Source organism: Chelonia mydas, chromosome 1 (genome assembly GCF_015237465.2).
Source record: "Chelonia mydas isolate rCheMyd1 chromosome 1, rCheMyd1.pri.v2, whole genome shotgun sequence".
Lineage (NCBI taxonomy): Eukaryota > Metazoa > Chordata > Testudines > Cheloniidae > Chelonia > Chelonia mydas.
The window spans coordinates 154,413,645-154,433,981 of record NC_057849.1 but is presented as its reverse complement, the minus strand read 5'-3'; the positions used below and the strand labels follow the sequence as shown (position 1 = coordinate 154,433,981).

General features: G+C 45.4%; 1 long non-coding RNA gene across 1 annotated transcript; it reads left to right on the top strand.

Moving 5' to 3' along the window:
• The first annotated feature begins 1,340 nt into the window (after positions 1–1,340).
• On the top strand, positions 1,341–3,987 carry LOC122464073. Its single transcript, XR_006287932.1, has 3 exons — positions 1,341–1,451; positions 2,010–2,175; positions 3,294–3,987. It is a non-coding gene; the product is annotated as an uncharacterized LOC122464073 (long non-coding RNA).
• The last annotated feature ends 16,350 nt before the right edge of the window (positions 3,988–20,337 follow it).

The following is a 20,337-nucleotide window of genomic DNA, read 5'->3' as shown; positions in this document are numbered from 1 at the left end:
ATTCATAAAATCTGCCTGTATTATCTGTCTGACGTGAATCTGCCTTCTTATTGCAGTGAATCAGAGAAGTGAAATTACTTCCAGGGCCTGTAGATTTTAAAGTGGTGGCTTCACCTCTTCAGGAAGTGCCTTCCACCACAAAAGGGATGGCAAGAATGGGAAACAATGAGTGTAGAATCTAGTCTAACACTAACATTTAGTGCCCTGTTCTAAAGTCCATTGAAGTCAATGGAAGTCATTCTTTGATGTCAATGGGCATTGGACCAGGCCCTCTGAGACTTAAAAAAAAAAAAAAAAAAAAAAAGATTGGAATAACTACAGTATGACCCGTGTTTACTTGTAAGAGCCTGTTACATGAGTAAGCAGCTGCACACGATACAATCCCATTTTCTGAACTGCATTACTCAAGATGCCCTAAGAAGCAGACACGAGTCACATGGGACAGCATTTCATACTTGCATTCTTTTTTCAGAGCATTAAGTGTCAAAGCCTCATCGAGGGACATATAAACAGTGCAGTCACATGTGGCATCCTCCTTAACCGTGGAACCCAAAGCACTGAGACTGGGAGTAGTGATAAAGTATGAACTGTCTCATCTGGGTAGATTACAAGCCTTTTGGGGCAGGCACCATTTCCTCTTAAGTGTATGTACAGCACCCAGTACTTATGGGGCCATGATCTGGGTTGGGATCTGTAGGTTCTACCATAATGCAATGGATAAATAAATATATGATAATAATGGGACATTTCTTTTTTACATAGGACGAAGGTGATAGCGGTGAGCAGCTGGAACCTCAGTGGGGAGACACTGAGCAGTTGGAGCCTCTGGGTAGGGGATGAGAGAACTGAAGAAACAGGTACTCCTCTAGATCAGTGGTTCTCAACCAGGGGTATGCGTAGCCCTGGGGGTATATCAACTCAGCTAGATAACAGCCTAGTTTTACAACAGGCTACCTAAAAAGCACTAGCAACATCAGTCCAAACTAAAATGTCATACAGACAATGAGTTGTTTATACTGCTTTATATAGGCTATACACTGAAATGTTCGTACAATATTTATATTCCAGTCAATTTATTTTATAAATCTATGGTATAAAGGAGAAAGTAAGCAATTTGTCAGTACTAGTGTGCTGTGACACGTCTGTATTTTTATGTCTGATTTTGCAAGCAAGTAGTTTTTAAGTGAGGTGAAACTTTGGGGTACACAAGACAAATCAGGCTCCTGAAAGGGGCACGGTAATCTGGAAAGGTTGAGAGCCACTGCTCTAGATAACTTTTAAACTCCCTCTACAAATGTTAGCTGGCACTGCTAACTGGAAATCCTTTACTTATGTCTTAGGACTGCTCCTACTCTTCATTTTCCTTTATAAACAGAACTAGCCGACCTTCTGGTGCCCCAAACAAAACTAGATCCTGCTGCTTCCATAGGAGATGGATGGAAGATTTTTCAGTGAGTCCCTTTTACTTTTGTGCTCTTCTGTGTAACCCTCAGACCAGCCTCACTTATACCAACATAGCAATAGAACAGTGCACATATTCCATACCAAAAAATGAGAGAAAAGTATAGTCAGGTTGCAAAGTGCAGCACTCCAAAGTCAGGAAATGCCTATGTTAAGGCTGTCTGTCCAACCTCATTCCCGGTCATGTAATCTCCCTGTGGAAACTACTGCAAGGGCTTCTATGGAAGAGTAACATTGGGAAAGTATTTCATGTATTTGTAGCTGCCCTTTAATGTAACTTAGCACCTGCATAAAAAAGAAGGAGCCAGCACCATGTGACCAGACAGCTCTCGACAGACTACAGTTTGGGAACCATGGAACTTCTTGATCATTTTGTTCATAATTCTTACGCTATATCTTTCATTCTGGTTCACAGTATCTGTATAGTGAAAGAAAGAGAGAGAGAGAGTGTGGGACTGGGAGAGATGCACCCTTTCCTGTGCCTCAGGGCTCAACCCAGGTTGTTCAGCTGTTCTCTCATCTGACTGCTCTGTTTATCCTGCTTTCAGCACAGAGCTCTGGTTGGTGCTGAGACCAGGTCATATGGAAGCATCAGACCACAGAACTCCTATCCCGTCGCCTAGCTCCCTCTACTTGGATGGGCAAGAATGAACTCTGAGCCACCTCCCTTCCAGTCTGCTGGATGCTACTGTGGAGAGAGAAACATCTCTGCTGGTACTTCCTCAGGAGAACACCCTCTTGGTGCCTCCCTATGGGGGCAAATCGTCCCTACTTGATACACTCCTTTATGGGGAGTGAGGAACCCCTCTGGGAAGTGGGGAGAGGGATTTGAGAACTGGAGCTCTGGTCACATTCTCCCAGCAGCTGGTCTGTCTGTGATCCTGGCAATGGGATGTTCCTGGTGTGTCCATGCTGGGGGCTGGTATGAGGCTGATTCTGATAAGTGGCTGTGTGGAAGTTGGTGGTGGGTAGCTGTGTGGCTCCAATACACTGGCAGTACAGCTATGGTGCAGGCACTGGGGTGTCTTCACACGGGTGTTTACAGGTAAGCATGAGGGTACAGGGCAGAGAGAGAATATAATGGTGGTTGGGGGGTGACATGGGAAGAGAATAGATGGCCTTTGGAAATGGGGACAGAAATTATGTGGTGGAATTACCACTCCTCTAAGGTCGAAGGACTATTTATTCCAATTCAGCTTCTAGTTCCTCCCTGCCAGGGTGCTGGAACAATTTTTATAGTGGGGGTGCTGAGAGTTATTGAGCCAAACTGTAAACCATGTATATAAGGGAACTCACTTCAAGCCAAGGGGTGCAGCAGCACCCACTGCATCCCTAGTTCCAGCATGTATGTTCCCTGTACTTGTAATTCCTTTTTTATTCTTTTGTAGGGTAATGTGCACTCATTTCATAGCAGTATCAAAATAATTCAGTAGAATAGCACATTGATATCCTGTAGTGAGAGAGAGAAAAACACTCCCCAGGCAAAAGGTTCCTCCTAGAATACAACACTTTACCAGTTTGCAATTACTCCCATTTTTCTTAGCCTTCTGATTATCATGTGGGATTTGTGTAAACAACATCACACAGTCAGTGCAGGACCAATTCAAACTTCCAGCTTTGTCTGAAACCATAAAACCTCCTGTAGCTGTTGACATTGATGCAGCTGAACATGTCGGGTTTTAGAAAATCTGGTGTCAGACATAGCTCTGAAAGATTGACTTGTGCCATGGAAGAGGTCATGCTGCCTCCACCCCCCACGAGAAGTCACAGAGTTTCTCCTCTGTAGACTGCAGTTATCAGATTGTGTTTGTCCTTTGGGCCGTACCATTTAGATCCCTGCTTCGGATGTCCTTGGAAAAGGCGGTGATGGAAACTTGAGGAAAGAAAATATATCAAGAAAGCCCGGCGATGACCGTATCTCACCCCCACCGCTGCCAGTGCCACGGAGAAGCTGTGTCAGAGGCATATGACGAGTCTTTCTAAGGCAAACAAGAGGACCGTGAGGGGGCACGTGCCACCGGGTGTTACTGCTGTAGCAGTGCTTGTGAAGGGACGTTGCGATGGGAGCTGGATTTTCTGAGTCTAGCGGCAGCACGCTGATACACAAGAATGAAGGATGCTTCCTCCTCTCAGAAGGAAGAGACCCTCTCCACAATTTGAGGTGACACAGATACCCACAGAAAGCAGATCCCCTAATTTGGGCCATTGAGACCCCACCGTTCAGACAAATCCCCCTTACTGCTCATCTCCCTCTTTACACTCCCTCTTTTAGTAGCTCATGTCTTTCTTCCTTCCCAAGCTGTCTGACCAGAGATGGACCAGCGTAGGATCCTGGGGATGCTGAAAGCATCCTGGCCTGTCTGGTAAATGGTCTGTATTTTCACCTGGCCTGACTCAAGAGATCAGTGATCACTTGAAGGGACGCTATCTCATGAACCACCATTGATAGTACAGTACTAATTCTATACAACAGAATATTAAAGGATTGTTTTATGTTACACCTATTAGCTGCTTTCCCTGATACAAACCCACTTCCCCTTCCCCTGGCTGTGTAAATTACACCAGCCTAAACTAATTTACACAGAATTACTAATGATGAATAGAGCTGGTCAAAATATGGGACAATTTTGCGCCCTCTCATTTTGGGGTATGTGAGTCAAAATTTTGATGGAAAAGGTAGTCACCATTTTGGATTTATATATTTTTCCATCAGTTCCAATGATGAATAACTTACACTAGCGTTTAAATCCCCTTTGAATTTGGTCCACATTGAAAAATATAGCATTCGGGTAATTTCCTGTCACTGTTCCATTTAGATGTAACAAACCTTGTGACTGGAGGGGCCAGACTCTTGGTTGCAGTTCAGCTCCTTTCGTGCTGCTGAAGTGGTACAAAGAGACAGATCCGACCAGCTGAGAATTCCCCCAGCTCAGAGGAGCTCTAAGCTCTGCCTATGTTCATCTGGCATATGGGTCCCTAAAGGCCTGTAAACCAGCTGGCATATGTAAGAGCAGTACTTCTGCTGCTCTAAACTATACTGGGGATCAGGGCAGCACAGTTCCACCTTGATATTCAAGAGAGCCATTTTAATGCAGGGATTCGTCTATCCTTAAAGGGCTTTTCTCTCCCTTTTCTTGTGTTGCTCTGGAAACAATGGACTCCGGATTTTACTTAGGGTATGTCTACACTATGGAATTAGGTCGAATTTATAGAAGTCGGTTTTTTAGAAATCGGTTTTACATATTCAAGTGTGTGTGTCCCCATAGAAAATGCTCTAAGTGCATTAACTCGGCCGAGCGCTTCCACAGTACCGAGGCAAGCGTCGACTTCCGGAGCGTGGCACTGTGGGTAGCTATCCCACAGTTCCCGCAGTCTCCGCTGCCCATTGGAATTCTGGGTTGAGATCCCAATGCCTGATGGGGCTAAAACATTGTCGCGGGTGGTTCTGGGTACATATCGTCAGGCCCCCGTTCCCTCCCTCCCCCCATGAAAGAAAGGGCAGACAATCGTTTCGCGCCTTTTTTCCTGAGTTACCTGTGCAGACGCCATACCACGGTAAGCATGGAGCCCGCTCAGGTAACCGTCACCGTATGTCTCCTGGGTGCTGGCAGACGTGGTACTGCATTGCTACACAGTAGCAGCAACCCCTTGCCTTGTGGCAGCAGACGGTGCAATACGACGGGTAGCCGTCATCGTCATGTCCGCGGTGCTCCTGGCCACGTCAGCCAGGAGCACCTGGACAGACATGGGCGCAGGGACTAAATTTGGAGTGACTTGACCATGTCATTCTCTTTAGTCCTGCAGTCAGTCCTATTGAACCGTCTTATGGTGAGCAGGCAGGTGATACGGATTGCTAGCAGTCGTACTGTACCATCTTCTGCCGGGCAGGCAAGAGATGAGGATGGCTAGCAGTTGTATTGCATCATCTTCTGCCGAGCAGCCATGAGATGTGGATGGCATGCAGTCCTTCTGCACCGTCTGCTGCCAGCCAAAGTTGTAAAAGATAGATGGAGTGGATCAAAACAAGAAATAGACCAGATTTGTTTTGTACTCATTTGCTTCCCCTCCCCCCCCCCCCCCCCCCCATCTAGGGGACTCATTCCTCTAGGTCACACTGCAGTCACTCACAGAGAAGGTGCAGCGAGGTAAATCTAGCCATGTATCAATCAGAGGCCAGACTAACCTCCTTGTTCCAATAAGAACAATAACTTAGGTACACCATTTCTTATTGGAACCCTCCGTGAAGTCCTGCCTGAAATACTCCTTGATGTAAAGCCACCCCCTTTGTTGATTTTAGCTCCCTGAAGCCAACCCTATAAGCCGTGTCGTCAGTCTCCCCTCCCTCCATCAGAGCAACAGCAGACAATCATTCCGCGCCTTTTTTCTGTGCGGACGCCATACCAAGGCAAGCATGGAGGCCGCTCAGCTCACTTTGGCAATTAGGAGCACATTAAACACCACACACATTATCCAGCAGTATATGCAGCACCAGAACCTGGCAGAGCGATACCGGGCGAGGAGGCGACGTCAGCGCGGTTGCATGAGTGATCAGGACATGGACACAGATTTCTCTGAAAGCATGGGCCCTGCCAATGCATGCATCATGGTGCTAATGGGGCAGGTTCATGCTGTGGAACGCCGATTCTGGGCTCGGGAAACAAGCACAGACTGGTGGGACCGCATAGTGTTGCAGGTCTGGGACGATTCCCAGTGGCTGTGAAACTTTCGCATGCGTAAGGGCACTTTCATGGAACTTTGTAACTTGCTTTCCCCTGCCCTGAAGCGCATGAATACCAAGATGAGAGCAGCCCTCACAGTTGAGAAGCGAGTGGCGATAGCCCTGTGGAAGCTTGCAACGCCAGACAGCTACTGGTCAGTTGGGAATCAATTTGGAGTGGGCAAATCTACTGTGGGGGCTGCTGTGATGCAAGTAGCCCACGCAATCAAAGATCTGCTGATATCAAGGGTAGTGACCCTGGGAAATTTGCAGGTCATAGTGGATGGCTTTGCTGCAATGGGATTCCCTAACTGTGGTGGGGCCATAGACGGAACCCATATCCCTATCTTGGCACCGGAGCACCAAGCCGGCGAGTACATAAACCGCAAGGGGTACTTTTCAATAGTGCTGCAAGCTCTGGTGGATCACAAGGGACGTTTCACCAACATCAACGTGGGATGGCCAGGAAATATACATGACGCTCACACCTTCAGGAACTCTGGTCTGTTTCAAAAGCTGCAGGAAGGGACTTTATTCCCAGACCAGAAAATAACTGTTGGGGACGTTGAAATGCCTATATGTATCCTTGGGGACCCAGCCTACCCCTTACTGCCATGGCTCATGAAGCCGTACACAGGCAGCCTGGACAGTAGTCAAGAGCTGTTCAACTACAGGCTGAGCAAGTGCAGAATGGTGGTAGAATGTGCATTTGGACGTTTAAAGGTGCGCTGGCGCAGTTTACTGACTAGCTTAGACCTCAGCGAAACCAATATTCCCACTGTTATTACTGCTTGCTGTGTGCTCCACAATATCTGTGAGAGTAAGGGGGAGACGTTTATGGTGGGGTGGGAGGTTGAGGCAAATCGCCTGGCTGCTGGTTACACGCAGCCAGACACCAGGGTGGTTAGAAGAGCACAGGAGGGCGCGGCACGCATCAGAGAAGCTTTGAAAACCAGTTTCATGACTGGCCAGGCTACGGTGTGAAAGTTCTCTTTGTTTCTCCTTGATGAAACCCACCGGACCTTGGTTCACTCTACTTCCCTGTAAGCTAACCACCCTCCCCTCCTCCCTTCGATCATTGCTTGCAGAGGCAATAAAGTCATTGTTGCTTCACATTCATGCATTCTTTATTCATTCATCACACAAATAGGGGGATGAATACCAAGATAGCCCAGGAGGGGTGTTGGAGGAGGGAAGGAAAATGCCACACAGCAATTTAAAAGTTTACAACTTTAAAATTTATTGAATGCCAGCCTTCTTTTTTTTGGGCAATCCTCTGTGGTGGAGTGGCTGGTTGGCCGGTGGCCCCCCCACCGCGTTCTTGGGCGTCTGGGTGTGGAGGCTATGGAACTTGGGGAGGAGGGCGGTTGGTTACACAGGGGCTGTAGTGGCGGTCTGTGCTCCAGCTGCCTTTGCTGCAGCTCAACCATACACTGGAGCATACTGGTTTGGTCCTCCAGCAGCCTCAGCATTGAATCCTGCCTCCTCTCATCATGCTGCCGCCACATTTGAGCTTCAGCCCTGTCTTCAGCCCGCCACTTACTCTCTTCAGCCCGCCACTTACTCTCTTCAGCCTGCCACCTCTCCTCCCGGTCATTTTGTGCTTTCCTGCACTCTGACATTATTTGCCTCCACGCATTCGTCTGTGCTCTGTCAGTGTGGGAGGACAGCATGAGCTCAGAGAACATTTCATCACGAGTGCATTTTTTTTTCTTTCTAATCTTCACTAGCCTCTGGGAAGGAGAAGATCCTGTGATCATTGAAACATATGCAGCTGGTGGAGAAAAAAAAAGGGACAGCGGTATTTAAAAAGACACATTTTATAAAACAGTGGCTACACTCTTTCAGGGTAAACCTTGCTGTTAACATTACATACATAGCACATGTGCTTTCGTTACAAGGTCGCATTTTGCCTCCCCCCACCGCGTGGCTACCCCCTCAATCCTCCCCCCTCCCCGTGGCTAACAGCGGGGAACATTTCTGTTCAGCCGCAGGCAAACAGCCCAGCAGGAACGGGCTCCTCTGAGTGTCCCCTGAAGAAAAGCACCCTATTTCAACCAGGTGACCATGGATTATATCTCACTCTCCTGAGGGTAACACAGAGAGATAAAGAACGGATGTTGTTTGAACGCCAGCAAACATACACTGCAATGCTTTGTTGTACAATGATTCCCGAGTACGTGTTACTGGCCTGGAGTGGTAAAATGGCCTACCATGAAGGACGCAATAAGGCTGCCCTTTTGCAAAGGCTTTGGGAGTACATCCAGGAGAGCCGCGAATGCCAGGGCAAAGTAATCCTTTCACATGATTGCTTTTAAACCATGTATAGTATTTTAAAAGGTACACTCACGGAGGTCCCTTCTCCACCTGCCGGATCCAGGAGGCAGCCTTGGGTGGGTTCGGGGGGTACTGGCTCCAGGTCCAGGGTGAGAAACAGTTCCTGGCTGTCGGGAAAAGCGGTTTCTCTGCTTGCTTGCTGTGAGCTATCTACAACCTCCTCCTCATCATCATCTTCTTCTTCGTCCCCAAAACCTGCTTCCGTGTTGCCTCCATCTCCATTGAAGGAGTCAAACAATACGGCTGGGGTAGTGGTGGCTGAACCCCCTAAAATGGCATGCAGCTCATCATAGAAGTGGCATGTTTGGGGCTCTGACCCGGAGCAGCCATTCGCCTCTCTGGTTTTCTGGTAGGCTTGCCTCAGCTCCTTAAGTTTCACGCGGCACTGCTTCGGGTCCCTGTTATGGCCTCTGTCCTTCATGCCCTGGGAGATTTTGACAAAGGTTTTGGCATTTTGAAAACTGGAACGGAGTTCTGATAGCACGGATTCCTCTCCCTATACAGCGATCAGATCCCGTACCTCCCGTTCAGTCCATGCTGGAGCTCTTTTGCGATTCTGGGACTCCATCATGGTCACCTCTGCTGATGAGCTCTGCATGGTCACCTGCAGCTTGCCACGCTGGCCAAACAGGAAATGAGATTCAAAAGTTCGCAGTTCTTTTCCTGTCTACCTGGCCAGTGCATCTGAGTTGAGAGTGCTGTCCAGAGCGGTCACAATGGAGCACTCTGGGATAGCTCCCAGAGGCCAATACCGTCGAATTGTGTCCACAGTACCCCAAATTCGACCCGGCAAGGCCGATTTAAGCGCTAATCCATTTGTCAGGGGTGGAGTAAGGAAATCGATTTTAAGAGCCCTTTAAGTCGAAATAAAGGGCTTCATCGTGTGGATGGGTGCAGGTTTACATCGATTTAACCCTGCTAAATTCGACCTAAAGTCCTAGTGTAGACCAGGGCTTAGTGTGTGGAGTAGAGCTCTCAGAGGATCCCCTGAAATCCATCTTCTCCTCTTCCTTACCTAAAACATAAACCCTGATTCATGAAAAAAGACTTGCACCCATGCTTAACTTTCTGCACTGTGAGCAATCTGACTGATTTCAACAGGACTACTCACAGGCTACGTCTACACTGCAGCTGGAAGCATGCTTCCCAGATGCAGCTGGGGTGGACAGACATGTGCTAGTTCCACTCTCGAGCTAGCACACTAAAAATAGCAGCGTGCGGCAGCTCAAGCTAGCTGTCCAAGTACAAACCTGCCCAATCCTCTGGTACGTACCCGGGAGGCTAGTCCAAGCCACACCCACACCCCCATGGCCACTCTGCTATTTTTAGCGTGCTGGCTCAAGCAGAGCTAGCATGTGTCTGTCTACCCATGGTCCCAGATGCAGTGGGAACATACCCACAGTGTGTAAGGTCAAGCATGGATGAATGTCTTTGCAGGTTTGGAGCTGTATTTTTCTCCGGAAGGTATTTTTAGTATGACTACTGCAGGTTCTTGTTTGTCACCCTCCCTTCTTCCTTTTGTTCTAAGTTGCTCCGTCTCTGCATTTTTGTTATTATTGCTATTTAAAGTTTTATAAAGGCTGGTTTATGTTTTATCAGTATAATGTTCTTATATTTTAGAATGTTTTCATAATATTTTGCTTGTATAATACTTGAAGCCTGTTAGCACAGCAGTGGTGGGTTTAAAACCAAAAAGAGTTTTTAAAACTCTAAACAAGGGAAAAAATGTTTCCCTTTTTCCTCTTTGTAGCCCAAATACTTTTCATGCTAGTGTGTGCTTGTGCACCAGAGTGTAAAGAAAATTGGGGGTGGGGGGGAGAGCAAGAGAGAGAGAGAGAGAAAGAGATGGTAACATTGCAGGGAAATGACCTCAAAGTGGTACCCTGCTGTTCAGGTCTCAGCTGGCCCTTCTGATGTTGTTTAGTAGCTAATTAAAGTCAATTACTAATCCATTATTAGTTTGTGTGAAGCAGCTTGGGAGACAGAACTGCTTTTTCAATCTGTGAGCGAGATCCCCCTATAAAACACCAGGACTGTCATCATATGCACTTCTGAAAATCAGCCACACCACATGCGTGCACAAATTCAAAGAATAACAAAGGGCTGGGGTGGTTTGTAGAAATAAGTCAGCTTAAGGATATAATGAAAAGGAGTACTTGTGGCACCTTAGAGACTAACCAATTTATTTGAGCATAAGCTTTCGTGAGCTACAGCTCACTTCATCGGATGCATACTGTGGAAAGTATAGAAGATCTTTTTATACACACAAAGCATGAAAAAATGGGTGTTTACCACTACAAAAGGTTTTCTCTCCCCCCACCCCACTCTCCTGCTGGTAAGGAGAGTGGGGTGCGGGGAGAGAAAACCTTTTGTAGTGGTAAACACCCATTTTTTCATGCTTTGTGTGTATAAAAAGATCTTCTATACTTTCCACAGTATGCATCCGATGAAGTGAGCTGTAGCTCACGAAAGCTTATGCGCAAATAAATTGGTTAGTCTCTAAGGTGCCACAAGTACTCCTTTTCTTTTTGCGAATACAGACTAACACGGCTGTTACTCTCAAACCTAAGGATATAATAAAATTCATCTATCTGATGCCTAAGCATGAGCTAATCTTTCCTCCCACAGGCTGAGGCCAGCTACCTTTAGAATCTGTCCATGCTTCTATGAAACATCAAGTCTGTGCTTCTTTCCACGTGTGTGCATTCCTATACAGCATATGGGCCAAACTCTTCTCTCAAGTACAATACAGGAACTCTGTCGGAGAGTTTAACTGTATATATTCATCATAACATGAACTTTTATGATCTTAGTTACAAATTTGGATCAAGACTAAAGATCTGCTTGCTTTCACCGAGAAGACAAATGTGCGAAAATACTTCAGCCATGTCAATTTTCATTTGAAAGCACAACAAACATCACAGTAATAATTAGCAATGGTCGCAGAGGCATCCATTGTTTGTGCCAGTGAACATTTCTTTGTGCAAGTTCTATGGTATGTAAAGGAAAATAAAATTCTGTAGTGAGTCTGCTTAGAGGACAAAGGTTCAAAAGTTGATTCTTTCATCCTGCAATTTACACAGCTTCTGTGCCACCCCATTATAATGTCCATTGCCTCCCTTAGATAAAGGGCAGATTAAATCTATGCTTAGTTTCTGTAATTGATACTCCCACCGTCCTGATCCATAGTTTTTAAAATGTATCCTTCTGTATTCTATGAACAATGGGACATCTTCACAATAATTGTGTTCTTACAGAAGGTACAATGTAGACTTGGGCATTTCCCCTGGGTATTAGTAAGAAACTAATGACTGGAGAAGAGATTTGTAGATGTCTGCTCTTGCCTTATATGACAATTTAGTATATGTCTATATGTATCTATATCAAACTACTAACTTCATTTTTTGAGTGAGCACCGTTTTGGTTGTAAGAGTGTACTGCCTTCCCTTTTGTCTTTTTGCCTCCATTTTAGACTGGAATTCCAAGAGGTGTTGACACAGTTTGAACATTGCAGAGTGATCATTAGCAATGAATGATTTTGTCCTGGCACTACAGTGGATATGCTAAAGAGGGTGGACAAGCTGCAAGAAACCAGTTTTTCCAGTCTCGACTTCAGATAGGTGGCAATTAAGTAATGGATGACCTGATAGGGAAACAGGTCCGCTTGTAATGGCTCTCTGTCATCAACCAGAACAAGGTGGCAGGAGGAGGAATGGAGGGTCTTGAGACCCTGAAAGGACTGACCAAAACCCAAGGGGCTCTCCAAGTGGCAAGGACTCTGGAGGGAAGGTTTTTGTGTTAAGCTCTTTATTATTTTTGTGCGGATCTGTATTTCTCTTGTGCTCACTCTATGAGTAAAATGTGTGTATTTATAGAAAATCCTTCACAGACTCTCAGTCCCTGACGATGGAAATAGTAGACCAAAGGATCCACAGCTTTGGTTGAACTCTGAGAGCTTGTAGCAGCTACTGGAGAAGCTTGGGAGAACTGGCACTAGTCTCAGGACTGGGAGATTGCACCATGGATGTCCCCACCACCAGGAGGGGTGTCAAACACAGGGTTAGCACATGGAGTGTGTGCCTAGAGGTCCAGAGCCAGAGAGATACTGCCTAATCTCTGCCCAGCCCCAGCAAGCCAAGAGCATGTGGGACCAAGATTTATGGGTATCCAGTAGTGGGGAAACTCATCAGGATTGTAACACCTTCCCTGTTGTCTTTGCATTGAGAGAATTTCTGAGGATCTGACCCAATATTCCTTCTTACTTTTTCATCCTCTGAATCCTGCCTTATCATTAGTGAGAATGAGCAAGGTTGTTTTGCCTGATTTTGAACCCAATAAAACATTTTTGCTTTCACTTCTACCTAGAAGAGCACAAAATAGCTTTTTTGTTAAAATTCCTGTGTATTAAACACAACATTACACATTGTTAACATGTAACAAAAACAAAATAAACAAAAAAACCCAACTTCAGTGTAGTTTCATTGCAGCATTAAATGCTACTTGCGCATTGTTTTGTAGTAGATGTGACTAGTAAAGTTAATGTGAATATGTAGGTGGTGAAAAGTCAATGCTGGTGTCTTTAACAGAGACTGAGTGAAGCTGTAATTGTTGAGTTAATTTTGTAGTATGAGATCTATATATGAAGTCTACATTAATGAGAGTTAGGGTTCAGAGACACTAACTGAATCACATTTATATTTTACATTTTAAACTATAATTTCTACTATTGGGTCAGACTCTGCCAAGTTTACACAAGTTGAGGTAGAAGCTTCTCCACGAGTGGTCCCATCAATTTCAATGGAAAAGGAGTTCCAAGATCAATGGCTCCAGGACAGCGCACCATACAGACTATCCCTGGGCAGGGGCCCCCAAGACTTTCATACTCTGTGGCTCTGGAAACATCAAGGCTTTCAGGGTCAGGGGCTCCAGGTCAGCCCTTCAGGCTTACTGCCTCTGAACTAGGAACCCCAGTGCTTCCAGGGTCTCTGTGTGCCTGGCAGATTGCTGGAGTTGGGGCCCAGGGTTTTCAGGGTCCCTTGCTCTGGGGCAGCCTACCTGATGTGCTGAAGGGGAGCTGGGAACCTAGAACCCCTGGGAGTGCTGGCTCACAAGGCCCAAGACTCCTAGCTAAGCCAGGATTTCCAGGCTCCTGGCTCTTCTTCAGCCTGCCAGGCCAAATTTCACTTCAAAATTACCAGAACAAAACTCTGATTTTTTTCTAAACAGTTTTTTTCCAGACGCCTATTTCATGGAGAATTTCACATTGTTTTGGTTTTGTTCCAAAGCAGAACAATCTTATTCCTCCATTAAATGAAATTACAGTATCATTCTCTGCCCAGTGCTAATTTAATGTACACACAATGTTCAATTAGCATTATTAAGTACATTCAAGGGGTTTTTTTATATACATTGTAACTGCAATGTAAGTACAGTGTAGTTAACATACAGGATCTGGTGGAAAATTTGTGTATTAATAAGTATAACCTACAGTGTAATTAATGTTTGTGCATAAGGTTTAGAAATTTGAAGTAGCTTGTTGGATCTTTTAGAACCTTTGAAATAGTTCAAAAACTCCCCGGGTTTGCCCATCCCTAACAAGTATATAAAATACTAGAAGTTTTAGGGGGCATGTGGGTGATATGGCAAATCAATGCCCGTTACCTTTAGAGAGCCAGATTTACATCTGGCCAGGGTGACAACTTGGTTGTTTTTCTTAGGGTATGGTGTGATTGTAGCACAGACAGGAATAACCATGTTAGCTTTAATCTAGCAAGCATGAGTAATGATAGTAGTGAGGACATGGCCGCATGGGCTTCAGCGTGAGTTAGGTACAAGCCTACTGGGGATCCTGGATACATAGAATCATAGAAGTGTAGGACTGGAAGGGACCTCAGTAGGTCATCTAGTTCAATCCCCTGCACTCATGGCAGGACTAAGTAATAACTAGACCATTCCTGACAGGTGTTTGTCTAACCTGCTCTTAAAAACCTCTGTAGATTCCACAACCTCCCTCAGCAATTTATTTTAGTGCTTAACCATCCTGACAGTTAGAAATTTTTTCCAACCTAAACTGCCCTTGCTGCAATTTAAGCCCATTGCTTCTTGTCCTATCCTCAGACGTTAGAGAGAACAATTTTTCACCCTCCTCTTTGTAACAACCTTTTATGTACTTGAAACCTGTTATCATGTCCCCTCTCAGTCTTCTCTTCTCCAGACTAAACAAACCCAGTGTTTTCAATATTCCCTCATAGGTCATGTTTTCTAGACCTTTAATCATTTTTGTTACTTTCCTCTGGACTTTCATATTTGGGTTACTCACCCATACCGCTGCACATTCATTGCTACTGTTACCTAGATTACAGCTAATGTGGGTCTGCCTACACCCACTAAAATTACACCTTCATTTGTGGTATAGATGTACCCAGAGACTCTTCCTTGACGTTTATTTGTCCCCATCAGAATATCACTACACACACTTGTTCTTTGCACTGGAGAGTCTCAGGGGTGGTACAGAGAATTATTGATGATCAGAACTGTTCATACAATGTAGAGTTGTGGAGAAAATCCTGCACAATGCCCACTCATGCCTGAAAGTAGCAAGTACTGTCATTTCTTAACTTGATTAAGCACTAAAATGTACCAAAAGAGTTCCCCGAGGAAACAGATATTACAGGATAAGATGTCTGCAATGACCTGTAGTCAGTTATGAGTCAGTAGAGTTGAGATCAAGGGTAAGTCCTATACCAGGAATCATTCTAACCTTTGAAGCCAGAATATCCTCCTAGAATGGTGATTCCCCAAGGAACTCTTCTACAATAGTTAGATTTACTGTTACAAGAACAAACAAGTGCAGCAAAGTCTACAAAGGGCTGCTGTAACCTAGTGACTGTATCAAAACCTTCTGGAAAATGTAAAGATGTCTTGAGCTGTTTATTTTTTTCCAGCTAGGTCAATGGTCATACCCTGGCCATCATGGGATGATTCCTCTCTCTACAGGAAAGATAGTTTACTTTGAGATAGTAGCTGTCATACTCAACACATCAACTTACTTTCAAAAAAGTTGGCCCAATTCTGCAAACGCTACCACACATAGGGCTTATAGCCATGATGAGATTCTCTCTGTGCAACATGCTTGTAGGGTGTCTGAAGATGTTCTTGCAAGCTCCAGGAACCACAGGGCTCTCTGGCCACCTGCAGTCATCACATGCTGTCCCGTCTTTACGTGCAGTAAGAGGCTCCAAAGCATATTGACAGTCGAGGCATCTGATGCAGCACCTGCTCCTATAGTGCAACTATCTGGGTTTCACAATTCAGTGTTGGGCATTTCCTCTATCGCTTAAAGGGATTGTTCTGAATGGCTCCTTCCCCTTCTGTGTGTCCACAGCCAGGATCCCCCACACATAGGGGATGAGGCCATGAGATTTTTGTTGAGTCAGAACCTGGATAATATTTTATGAGGTTTCCTCTTTTGCAATGCTTGGCATGGGAGAAGATGACTAAGCCCATGCAACCTAGAGACAATGTGGATCAGGCATTGGACTAGGAGATCAGAGACCTGGGTTCTATTCCAGACTCTACCACTGCCCTGTGGGGATGACTTTTGTGAGTCATTTCCCCTCTCTGTGCCTTTGCCTGATATGCGGTAGCTCAAACAGAAATTACAGACCTGATGCACAAGCTACTGGGTGAATTTATATGGCCTGTGTTATATAGGAGGTCAGATGAATTGATAATGGTCCCTTCTGGACTTAAAAATCTAGGACTACAGGGCCAGATTCTTAGCTGGTGTAAAACAGGGGCATTCCACTGATTGCAACAGAGCTAAGATGATTTACCTCAGCAGAGGATTAGGCCCACAGGCTTTTTTTTTTCTTTTTTTTTAAGTAACAATTCAACTCAGCCTCAGTCTTAAATAAAATCCAAGTTCCCTGCTAAAGGCCTTGTGTAGTAGGGCTTCCCAGGCTGGGAAGGACCAAGCTTTGCTCACAAATAGCATGGGCTTTTCCTGTTTCTGTAACTTGGCTTGGAGCTGGCCTTTGGGCGTCACCTTTGCCTATCCACATTCAGATGTCACTTGCGTTCTGAAATAAGGGTCTTTTAGTAAAATCCTATGGGGTGGATCTTTGAACTCCATCTGGACTGCAGCACAATAATAGGGCTGAAGAGAGTTCATCTGTACCTGATTACAAATTACTTTATACTTTAAGAGCAAGATTGTAGCATTTGCCACAAACCTGAAGCAGTGGGTGATGCAGAGTTGGGAGGTAGAAACCATACATCAGGTAGGCAAACAGTCCCTGACACTGCTCCGTGCACATGGCAAGCACCAGTATTCAGGCTGATGCAGAATGTCTCCTTTGGCAGGCCAGCCATACTCCACAGGCTGGGGCAGAGGGACTGTAGGGCCAAGGCCCCATCTCCTGCCCACCTTCTTCCAGCAACATTGGTACCTGAGAGGAGCTGGGGTGAGCTGTCCCAGCACACAGGGAGTGCAGGATTACTATTACTGCTACCGTTGAGCAGCCATGTAAGCTTGGGGCCGCTTCTTACTGTCCCCTCCACTGCCAGTCAAGGCCCGCTCACAGTCTGGCCCTAAAAACAATGGTTATTTATGTAACAGTGTTAAGAAAATACATACATCACATTATCTGTGTAACAAAGGGCCTGATTCTGCACTCTTGCTACTGGCCAAACTCCCCCCTGATTTCACTGGGTAATTTCCCTGAGCAAGAGTCCGGGTCAGGCCCGGCCCAGAGCTACTGCTAACTACAAAATTATTTTATTATGCAACACCAGTGGAACAGTTTATTGGAAGCCTAAAACTGTCTTGTTAAATATGATCTCATTATTTGGATTTCAGTTATGCTTTGCTGAAAACCAGAATTTGCTGCAAGAATTCCAGTATCACTTAGATTTTCTGAAAGAAAATGGCTGAGTGATGATCAGAAATCCATGAATTACAGGCTTGACAGCTTTTGACTTAAAACACTTACAAAAATTATCAGTAGGATCTCTTTTAACAGCACTCTGATCCTCTAGAGGACTGTACTGCTAGTCCTACAGTCTCATTACAACAAGAACTGAAAAGAACATACAGTGTTCTCAGGGAATCATCTGGTTAGGTTACGTCTGTGCTTCCAGAGTACTGCGAAGCTTTAGGAAGAGGCTGTTTTGGACTGATAAATACTAGGAAAAGGATTCCAATTACAGCCTGTCTGCTTCATTTTTATTTTTATAAAGGCATACACAAAACCTGTGACCAGGCTGCAAGGAGTTCTCCTTTTTAAAAAAAAATCTGGCATTCATGTCTAGCTTTTCTCCAGGTCTATTTTAACCCAAGGCCTCAGCAGCAGCTCCTTCAGGAGCTAAGACTTGGCTGATGAGAGTGAAGTCAGTTCTGGCCCTCAGCAGGTGCCTGCGTAATTTTCTCCTGCCAGTTACGTCAGTAAGGCCCTGCAAAGGCAGGGCTCTTGAATCATTCAGGCTACATTAGCAATGCGGGTTTTTAAAAACCTTTATCTTGCCGTTCATTGCAATGAGCACCAAAAAGAAAAAGGTGCTTGCCGATAAAACCGAATACTGTAATACACTGAAAAATAGGACAATGGTATTACTGAAACATGGAACATTTTTGAATAGACCTGATTTGGGAGGCAAAATGGAAATTGAAACAAAGAAGAAAACCCCAGTCTAGAAGGACTGTCACATCTCTCACAGTGCTTGTTATTTGTTTGAAAAGGAAGGATGCATTTTTCTAGTTCTAGGGGGCAGAAAGACAAGACAGAAAAATTTATTTTGGTTTATTATTTAGCAGCCAAATAGTTTACAGCAATGGATTTTGCAAGACTGATTCATGGGAAGTCCCAGAGCTCATCATTTACAGATGGTGCAAGAGCTTTGTGGGGCACAGACATGGAAACTTTGTCCATGTTTTTAGGGTTATGCTTGTTTTATTTAGATAAAAAGAGAAACGGGGACAGGATTTGAACTGGGAAGGCAGAGTGGCCTACAGCATGGGAGTGGAATTCAGGAGGCCTGGGCTCTATTCCCAGCTCTGCTACTGCTGCATGAGCCTGGGCAAGTCACTGTGCCTCAGTTTCCCCATAAGTAAAATGGGGATAGTGATACTGAAATCCTTTGCAAAGTGCTTTGAGATCTACTGGTGAAAAGCACTTATAAGACCTATGTATTATTTTATTGTAAATGTCCTGATCTGTTCCAGCAAACTATAAAGTAATTTAATTGTTCCATTTTCTTTCATTGTTGGTCACTTTCCCCATGCACAGCCATCTGTCTCCCAGTCAAAAGCCCCCATCACAGGCAGGATGAAGCTAGGACTCCACTCAGGCACATCTGTGGTGGTTTCTAATGTGGAATTTTCCCATTTAATTCCTGTGGTTGCCAAGCCCTGTGCATGAGACGTGGATGTGGCGTGCCCAAGACTCCATTATGTGTCAAGACACCAGACAATCCACTGGGAAGGGCTGCAGTGGGGCCCAGCACAGATTTATTTAGAGCCATTTCTACAGAGCTCATCAACATCTTATCTGGATGCCAGATCCAGCTGAGCTCCAAGTTTAAGACCGGGAGAACGTTGCAATGGGCAGGGCAAGAAAGAGTCAAGGTCCTAAGGAGGCGGGGCTAGTGGGGTAGGGGAAAGGTGAGAGCAGACACACCCACAAGTGACCAGTGCTCTCAACCTGATCCTACTTCTCTATTACCAAAATTGTTACTCACCCACCAACTCCAAGCGGCACACCCTTCCAATCAGAATTCCTCTCCCTGCTGTCCCAGCTCTACTTCTCTCACAAGCCTCAGACTGCCCACCCCACTTCCCCAAATCCTCCCCCCCGGCACCCTCGTGAGAAGAGGGTAATGGATTGGGAGGCACTTCACTGCCAAAGTCTCCTGCGCTCCCTCGTGACAAAGCTCCTGCCAGCTGTCAAAGCACCCTCAACTTGAGCCACTCTCAGCAGCCACACTCTGCTCTCCCAGCCCTCTCACTCCCATGCAAACACTCCCTGTGAACCCAACAAATTCTACAAAGCTTCCCATCCAGGATGTTTCAGATACTTGTTTTGTAAGGTGTGTGTGGGGGGGGGAAGGAATAACACAATCAGAACACTAGGTGGAGAGAGTTGCCATGTACCCAGCTGTAGTTCCATGTAAAGTCCAATTTGATTTAATAGACTTATACTGTTTGATTCTGTGCCACTGCTGGCCATCTGATTCTGAGCCTGGTAATAAACCTGATTGTAGCTAGAAACAATTGACTGCACTGGATTTTCTCAGTGCATCAAGTAACTATAGACACTCCCTGCCAATTAGGGCAAGGGCACACCAGACTAGAGATTTTAAGTGATGTTTGGCCAATAGTGGTTGGAAGACATAGGTTATTCTGCAGGAATGCCTTCAACGAGAGCTCAATGCAACATCTTGAGTGCTCGTGTTTTGCACAATGGATACCATAATCGCTAGGGAACGGCGTTTCAAAAATAACCCATCACATTCTCTAGTTCTCATTGAAACAGATGTAAAAGTTAATATCTGTGAACCCCACGCTCAGAGCTGCCTCCTGAATGATGTCACTCCCACTGAAAGTCTTTAGGAGCAGGGGATCTGAACACCTTGCAGAACTGAACCCCATATTAGGAAGATTGATTCCATATATACCTTACATTATGGTGCTGAGGATACATTATCTGAATGAGAGTTCTCCTTTTGGGTTATTAAAGAAAGACTGTTGGTGAGGCTGTACAGTGTTATGACCTTTCTATTGTATTTCAGCTTTGCTGCTTTATGCAAGTGACAGCCAGGCTGTG